Source organism: Staurois parvus, unplaced genomic scaffold, assembly GCF_062004578.1.
Source record: "Staurois parvus isolate SC_StPar_1 unplaced genomic scaffold, SC_StPar_1.0 ptg002023l, whole genome shotgun sequence".
Lineage (NCBI taxonomy): Eukaryota > Metazoa > Chordata > Amphibia > Anura > Ranidae > Staurois > Staurois parvus.
This window is the reverse complement of record NW_028319819.1, coordinates 212,919-220,000: the sequence shown is the minus strand read 5'-3', so window position 1 is coordinate 220,000 and position 7,082 is coordinate 212,919. Positions and strand designations below refer to the sequence as shown.

At 50.7% G+C, this 7,082-nt stretch overlaps 1 long non-coding RNA gene across 1 annotated transcript in view; it reads right to left on the bottom strand.

The window, feature by feature from the left end:
- Positions 1-5,651, bottom strand: part of LOC149433019 (uncharacterized) — a 28,502-nt gene extending 22,851 nt beyond the window's left edge. The window contains exons 1-2 of the long non-coding RNA XR_016308889.1: positions 5,553-5,651; positions 4,273-4,347 (exon numbers count right to left, since the gene is read on the bottom strand). This is a non-coding gene — a long non-coding RNA (uncharacterized LOC149433019). The remainder of the gene's footprint in view (positions 1-4,272; positions 4,348-5,552) is intronic.
- Positions 5,652-7,082: the final 1,431 nt, after the last annotated feature.

Sequence of the window (7,082 nt, the reverse complement as noted above, 5' to 3'; positions counted from 1 at the left end):
TTCAAAAATGCCTCAGGCTTGTCTATATGTTCATTTGCAAAGTTCAAGCGATGATTTTTGTGGTGAGGACGTAGAAGAGGTTTTCTTCTGATGACTCTTCCATGAAGACCACATTTGTACAAGTATCTCTTTATAGTGGAATAGTGACCACAACTCCAGTGTCTGCCAGATCTTTCTGGAGGGATCGTGCCGTCAAACGTGGGTTTTGAATTGTTTTTCTCACAATCCTGCGAGCTGTTCTGTCTGATATTTTCTTGGTCTTCCAGATGTTGCTTTAACTTCCACTGTTCCTGATGACTGCCATTTCTTAATTACATTCCGAACAGAGGATATTGACATCTGAAAATGCTTTGCTATCTTCTTATAGCCTTCTCCAGCTTTGTGAGCGTCAACTATTTTCAGTTTCAGTTTTCTAGACAACTGCTTAGAAGAAGCCATGGTGCTGATTGTTGGGGCAAAGTCAGATGAGTCGGGGCATTTAAAACCTTTGAGATTGACATCACCTGGTCTTCCCAGACGATGATTGAGAACAATCCATGACACTGGCAGGTCTCAGCTTGGCAAAGGGGGCAGTGCATGCTATACATTCTGCAGGGGGCCCAAACTTTTGTAGACGCCATTTTTTTGTTTTCTGTTATTTTGAAAGTGTAAATGATGGAAATAAAATCTAACTTTTGTTGACATATTATAAGAATGTCTAATCTGTAATTTGATGCCTTTTGGAGATTTTTCCATCTTTCCTTGGCTTCTTTATGCACATTATTACAAATTTTTAGCTGGGGTACCAAAACTTTCGATCCCCATTGTATATATATTTAGATGTTATAAATATATAACCCCTCGCCCTCCAGAGGATTCCCTCCCCCCCCCCTTCCTGACCAGGCAATTTTTACCGTTACAGCGCTGCGTTAATTTAACTGACCATTGCGCGGTCATGCAACGCTGCACCCAAATGAAATTTACGTCCTTTTTTTCCCACAAATAGAAATTTCTTTCGGTGGTATCTGAATGACTGTGTGTGTTTTATTTTTTGTGCTATAAACAAAAAAAGACCGGCAATTTTGAAAAAAAGAAAATATTTTTTGCTATAAAAAACATGTCCAGAAAAAACATAACCACTTTGTACCGGCGCTTCCCGACCCTTTAATCACTTCCAGTCCGAACACTTCCCCCCCTTCCAGTCCGGACACTTTCCCCCCTTTCCAGTCCGGACACTTTCCCCCCCTTCCAGTCCAGACACTTTCCCCCCCTTCCAGTCCAGACACTTTCCCCCCCTTCCAGTCCAGACACTTTCCCCCCCTTCCAGTCCGGACACTTTCCCCCCCTTCCAGTCCGTACACTTTCCCCCCCCTTCCAGTCCGGACACTTTCACCCCCTTCCAGTCCGGACACTTTCCCCCCCCTTCCAGTCCGGACACTTTCACCCCCTTCCAGTCCGGACACTTTCCCTCCCTTCCAGTCCAGACACTTCCCCCCCCTTCCAGTCCGGACACTTTCCCCCCCTTCCAGTCCAGACACTTTCCCCCCCTTCCAGTCCGGACACTTTCCCCCCCTTCCAGTCCGGACACTTTCCCCCCCTTCCAGTCCGGACACTTTCCCCCCCTTCCAGTCCGGACACTTTCCCCCCCTTCCAGTCCGGACACTTTCCCCCCCTTCCAGTCCGGACACTTTCCCCCCCCTTCCAGTCCGGACACTTTCCCCCCCCTTCCAGTCCGGACACTTTCACCCCCTTCCAGTCCGGACACTTTCACCCCCTTCCAGTCCGGACACTTTCACCCCCTTCCATTCCGGACGCTTTCACCCCCTTCCATTCCGGACGCTTTCCCCCCCTTCCAGTCCGGACACTTTCCCCCCCTTCCAGTCCGGACACTTTCCCCCCCTTCCAGTCCGGACACTTTCCCCCCCTTCCATTCCGGACACTTTCACCCCCTTCCAGTCCGGACGCTTTCCCCCCCTTCCAGTCCGGACACTTTCCCCCCCTTCCAGTCCGGACACTTTCCCCCCCTTCCAGTCCGGATACTTTCCCCCCCTTCCAGTCCGGACACTTTCACCCCCTTCCAGTCCGGACACTTCCCCCACCCCCCCTCCTTGCCCCCCAGGCCAATTTTCAGCTTTAGCGCTATCACACTTTGAATGACAATTGCGCGGTCATGCAACACTGTACCCATATGAATTTTTTAGCATTTTTTTGAGACAGATAAAGCTTTATTTTGGTGGTATTTATTCACCGCTGGGATTTTTATTTTTTTTGCTATGTAAATGAAAAAGTCCAAAAATTTTGAAAAAAAGTGTTTTTCTTACAAAATTTTGCAAATAAATAATATTTCATCATAAATCTCGGCCAAAATTTATTCAGTTATCTTTTTAGTAAAAAAAAAAAAAAAACCAAATTAGTTTATAACCAAACATAATAATTTTTAAACATTTTTATTTTATTTTTTATTATTATTTTATTTTTCTATCTACTGTCCCCCTAGGAGTACACTGTCACCATGGTGACACTGTCCTACTTGTCGGGGGTGAGGAAGATTTTTTTTTTTTTACACTGATTACTTTTACACCCATAAAGGCTGTAAGAGGAATCATTTCTCCTTCTCTCTGGCTGCATTCTTGCAGCCATTGAGAACTACTGTGTGAGCTGTGATTGGTCACAGCTTGTCACATGGTACAAGGCTGTTGTGAATAGCTCTGTACCATGTGACCTCTGTGATCATTCACAGATTTCACACGTAGCAAGCAATGTTGTCAGAAGTGACATCTTGATTACTACTGTTCATGTGATCACTGATTGGCCAATCAGTGATCACATGATCGGGACTTCGCAGAGAGGTCCCGTCCGACGATCGGTGTTCCACTGTGTCCTGTGTCCCAGGGAGCGCGCACAAGCAGGGGGCTGGGAGGTCGATTATAAACGTCCACACGCCCCTGCACTGCCACCCTCTGGCCGTTAATATACAACGTCCGGACGGGGGGTGGTTATGAGTTTCAGAAGCCGGGAGGCGTTTTAGGGTCATGTGACCGCCGTGATTCGCTGTCATAGCGGTCACATGTTCGGAAAAGGTCCCGATCGAAAGGGGAAATCGGGACCTTTCCGTGAGTCGCAGACACGTGTTGGGAGTGTGCAGGGCGCGCGCTCTCAGCACATATGTATTTTCTAATTGAACGCAGATATGCGGCCACTCGGCGTCAAGGGGTTAAAAATAAAATTTCATCATAAATTTCGTCCAAAATGTATTCTGCTCCGTGTCTTCGCTGAAAAAAAATCCCGATACGGATGGTCGGCGAATCAGCGACTTATAGCGGGACTGCAGTTGGCATTCTGAAATGAGGGGGGAACTAACTTGGTGTCACTGACATCCCCAGTGACACCAATACAGTGATCAGTGCTAATAAAAAACACTGACACTGTACTAATGGCACTGGGCAGGAAGGGGCTAACATGAGGAGTGATCAAAGGGTTAACTGTGTGCTGGGTTACCAGTTAGACATGCTGTGCAGAGACATACAAAGCAGCATGTCCTTGCTGACAGGGGAGAGACCTGTGTTGTTTGCATACAGACCTTTCTCCTGTCAGCTTTCCCCAACAATCACCTAGTGCCAGATGGGACTCGCCAGCCGGGATCCGGTGATTGACATTTGTAGCAGCCAATAGTGATGCAGGTAGGGCAGCACAAGAGCGCCCCCTACCCGGAAATAAAAGTCACGTATGTATACGTGATTTTGTGCAGCCCTGCCACCCTGTAGCAGTACTTCTACTATAGGGCGGCGGGGAAGCAGATAATCTACATTTATATATATGTATTAAAAATCCACTGCTAAAGATAAAACCAATTCAGCATATAAAATATACCGCCTCCGGGTCTCCTGAGGAAGTCCCGCATCACAGGGACGAAACGCGCTGAGGTCACGGGGCACACCCCTTTAGGCTCATGGGCGTGGAGTGTACGCCAGCCTGCGGTGGTATTTCCAGCCTCTCTGGCACACGCCAACAGGACTTTGTAACCCCCTCCCAAACACGGTCAGTGAGGAAGGCCTTCACCCCTGGTGCCAGGAGCGGGTGAGGCGGCATTCGTTCTTTCAGAAGTGAGGTGCGGACTGCTGACCGTCTCCGCGGTGCAGCTGAGCCCGGAGCTATTGGCTGGCATGAGATCCCAGTGGACGGCGCTACATGTGACTTCACTGATGATTGGGTCAGTACACAACACCCAACTCCAGGATATTAGCACCCCCTCTTCCCACCCCCATCACCCCCTCAAATGCCCATTGCACTTACCTGGAGCTGCAGTCACATGACCGTCCTCTCTTCTGTTTATTTCTTGGGGTCCTTCTTCAGGTGTCCATGCAATGCCTGAATATTTAAAAAAAAAATATGTTTAATAAACATTCTGTCCCTTGCCCCGCCCCCTTCATCCATTTGATTTCAGTTCTTTTGATCATGGAGGCCCAGCATCATCTCACCCTTTTTTCCCCATCCTGAACGTCCCTAGCCCCGCCCCTTTCATTAACTGGATTTCAGTTCTTTTAAATCACGGAGGCCCAGCATCATCTCACACTTTCCTCCCCATCCTGAACGTCCCTGGCCCCGCCCCTTTCATTAATTGCATTTCAGTTCTTTCAATCCTGGGGGCTCGGTGTCATCTCACCCTTTCCTCCCCATCCTGTCCCTGGCCCCGCCCCCTTCATCCATTTGATTTCAGTTCTTTCGATCATTTTGTGATATGTTACACCCTGAATATGGGTGTAACATGTTACAAGAGGCAAACTTATCCTTGAAGGTACACACCACCACATAGACCCCGGCACCGCACAGACCCCGGCACCGCACAGACCCCCGCACCACACAGACCCCGGCACCGCACAGACCCCGGCACCGCACAGAGCCCGGCACCGCACAGACCCCGGCACCGCACAGACCCCGGCACCGCACAGACCCCCGCACCGCACAGACCCCGGCACCACACAGACCCCGGCACCACACAGACCCCGGCACCACACAGACCCCCGCACCACACAGACCCCCGCACCGCACAGACCCCGGCACCGCACACACCCCGGCACCGCACAGACCCCGGCACCGCACAGACCCCGGCAACGCACACACCCCGGCACCGCACACACCCCGGCACCGCACACACCCCGGCACCGCACAGACCCCGGCACCGCACAGACCCCCGCACCGCACAGACCCCCGCACCGCACAGACCCCCGCACCGCACAGACCCCCGCACCGCACAGACCCCGGCACCACACAGACCCCGGCACCACACAGACCCCCGCACCACACACACCCCGGCACCACACACACCCCGGCACCACACACACCCCGGCACCACACAGACCCCGGCACCACACACACCCCGGCACCACACAGACCCCGGCACCACACAGATCCCGGCACCACACACACACCGGCACCACACAGACCCCGGCACCACACAGACCCCGGCACCACACAGATCCCGGCACCACACACACCCCGGCACTACACAGACCCCGAGGCTGAACCCTCCTCTTCAGAGCATAGACAGTGTCTCACATCTCACACGCACTCACATGTCTGCTGCAGTGGAGGCAGAATGTCCGCACCCAGAAGTGTGCGCACAGCTGGAACGCATGCTGCTGCCTAACAGAACGCAGGGCAGGTGGTGACCCTGGAAGTCAACCAGAGAAAATACAATTAAATTGAAAAAAAAAATGACATATACATTATCTATCTCTCATATATATATATATTATTTGTTGACAGATAGATGGAGAGAAAGATATATATATATATATACACTGTAGAGAGAGAGATATATATATATACAGGTGAAACTCGAAAAATGAGAATCTGGTGCATTCATTCATTGATTTCAGTGCAGCAACTTAAAAGGTGAAACTAATATATGAGACTCATTACATGCAAAGCAAGATAGTTCCAGCCGTGATTTGTCATCATTGTGATGATTATGGCTTACAGCTCATGAAAACCCCAAATCCACAATCTCAGAAAATGAGAATATTCCATGCAATCAATAAATCACGGATTGTACATAGAACAATATCGCACCTCTGAGAAGTAGAAGCTGCATATGTACTCAGTACTTGGTTTGGGCCCCTTTTGCAGCAATTACTGCCTCAATGCGGCGTGGCATGGAAGCTATCAGCCTGTGGCACTGCTGAGGTGTTATGGAAGACCAGGATGCTTCAATAGCGGCCTTCAGCTCTTCTGCATTGTTCGGTCTCATGTCTCTCATCTTTCTCTTGGCAATGCCCCATAGATTCTCTATGGGGTTCAGGTCAGGTGAGTTTGCTGGCCAATCAAGCACAGTAATCCTAGGGTCATTGAACCAAGTTTTGGTGCTTTTGACAGTGTGGGCGGAGCCAAGTCCTGCTGGAAAATGAAGTCAGCATCCCCATAAAGCTCGTCTGTGGAAGGAAGCATGAAGTGCTCCAAAATCTCCTGGTAGACGGCTGCGCTGACCCTGGACTTAATGAAGCACAGTGGACCAACACCAGCAGATGACATGGCTCCCCAAATCAACACAGACTGTGGAAGCTTCACACTGGACTTCAAGCATCTTGCAGTGTGTGCCTCTCCGTTCTTCCTCCATACTCGGGGTCCTTGGGCCTCTCCATTCTTCCTCCATACTCGGGGTCCTTATTCCTCTCCATTCTCCCTCCATACTCGGGGCCCTTGGGCCTCTCCATTCTTCCTCCATACTCGGGGTCCTTGTGCCTCTCCATTCTTCCTCCATACTCGGGGTCCTTGGGCCTCTCCATTCTTCCTCCATACTCGGGGCCCTTGGGCCTCTCCGTTCTTCCTCCATACTCGGGGTCCTTGGGCCTCTCCATTCTTCCTCCATACTCGGGGTCCTTGGGCCTCTCCATTCTTCCTCCATACTCGGGGACCTTGGGCCTCTCCATTCTTCCTCCATACTCGGGGTCCTTGGGCCTCTCCATTCTTCCTCCATACTCGGGGTCCTTGGGCCTCTCCATTCTTCCTCCATACTCGGGGTCCTTGGGCCTCTCCATTCTTCCTCCATACTCGGGGTCCTTGGGCCTCTCCATTCTTCCTTCATACTCGGGGTCCTTGGGCCT